The sequence below is a fragment of the Pteropus medius genome, unplaced genomic scaffold (genome assembly GCF_902729225.1).
Source record: "Pteropus medius unplaced genomic scaffold, Ma_sr-lr_union100, whole genome shotgun sequence".
Lineage (NCBI taxonomy): Eukaryota > Metazoa > Chordata > Mammalia > Chiroptera > Pteropodidae > Pteropus > Pteropus medius.
This window is the reverse complement of record NW_024356249.1, coordinates 12,655,773-12,657,593: the sequence shown is the minus strand read 5'-3', so window position 1 is coordinate 12,657,593 and position 1,821 is coordinate 12,655,773. Positions and strand designations below refer to the sequence as shown.

The window sequence follows — 1,821 nt, the reverse complement described above, 5'->3', positions numbered from 1 at the left end:
GGACTTAGACCCTGAAAATTTTTTCTTGCTTTCTTTTACTATGAGTTTTATAGTTTTACAGATTATTTTTACATTTGAGATCCATTTCCAATTAATTTTTGTGTATGGTGCGATATTTAGATAAAAATTCATTTTGGCCTGTGGATTTCCAAATCCTTCATTATTGAAAAGGCTACTTGAAAAGGCTAACTTTCCTCCATTGAATTGCTTTTTCATTGAATTCAAAGTTAGACTGATGTTCAAAGAGTTGTAAAGAGATTTTTAAAAACTACTTCCTCTTTTATATTAAAAGAAGACCAAGGTTCACCTGATATATGGTGAGAATGAGATATAATATAGAGAAAAAAGAGAATAAAACACAATTGACTATGTAGATAGAGAAGAAAAGAAACAAAAGAAACCTTAAAAAGAGAAAGAAGAAAACAAAAACCTCTAAAAATTAGCCTGTACAAGAATTTTGAAAAGATTATTTTATCCATGATATAAGAATGTTATGAAAGAGAGAATAAGAAGTTTTAGGATTTAAAAATAATTATGTATCTTTTTAAAAAGGCATTAATAGGATAGAAAGATCAATCTAAGGAAATTCTGATCATTTAAAAACAAAATAAAAGTACAGAAAATGGGTTGGTGCCCCAGTGGAGCCATGGTCCATGGTCTACGGCCATGCTACCCTGGACAAGCCTGAAGTCTGATTTCAGAAGCTAAGCAGGGTCGGGCCTGGGTAGTACTTGGATGGGAGACCACCTAGGAAGACCAGGTGCTGTAGGAAAAAAAATGAGAGAAGAGATAAGATTCATAGAAATACAGCCTTGGAGTCTCAGCATATTATCAGTAGAGATTTCATAAAGAGAACAGAGAACACAAAGAGAAGTAAATTATTAAACTTAATACTAAATAATATTTGCAGTGCTAATGGATATTAGCAACCAGTTTAAAAGAGTTCCTGACCTACAGCAAAATAAATGAAATAAATGAGAAATTAATCCTAAGCAAAGCATTACAGACTTTCAGAACATCAAAGATATGGAGGAGTATTGATTGTTAAGCATGGAATACAATGTTTGAAAATTAAGGGGTCATCTGATTTCAATAAATAATGAATTGCTCAAACAATATATGGAGTGTTGTCTTCCGTTAGACATACTATAGTTTAATAGGGATCTTGAGAAACTGGGAAGACTAAAAGCTAAGACAGAAATATCCTAGAAAGAAAGACTGTTTAGCCTGGAAAAGGGAGAACACACTCAGGTGTGGTGTCTGTGTATGCAAATGAGTATCTCTCTCTCTCTCTCTCTCTCTCTCCATCCATTCATATTCATATTTTCTAAGAAACATATCCAAATGAGTATTATTTTGTAGTCAGTGAATATGAAATTTAGAAATGTAAAAATCTTGCCCCCAAACAAAGAATAATGCAAGTGGAGTGTCAAAGAAACAAATATATGGGTGTTTTATTTTTTGAAATGATAAAAGTAAAATCCAATTTTAACAACACTGCTCCATTTAATTATAGTCAAATTTTATTATACCTATACTGAACACGTTGTCAGAAATCACATTCATATCTGTGGCACCTGATGATGAAATGTAGCTCAGACTAGCTCCTTTGTAATGGATTAAAATGAAAATTCCTTTGATCTCAAGAAGGAAAGCAGTACCCATATGTAACCTTCATCTTCTAAGCTCCAGAACTATTAGAAAGATCATTTTACTTTGCTGGGCTATTTGTGAATTTATTTATTTTTTAAATGGGTTGACAGATTTTGAAATTTTGGAGCAAGGATTAAAATTGAAAGGTAATGGCATTTGTATAGGAAG

General features: G+C 32.0%; 1 pseudogene; it reads left to right on the top strand.

Annotated features, from left to right (window-relative positions):
- Positions 1-656: 656 nt before the first annotated feature.
- Positions 657-772, top strand: LOC120601341 (uncharacterized; annotated as a pseudogene).
- Positions 773-1,821: the final 1,049 nt, after the last annotated feature.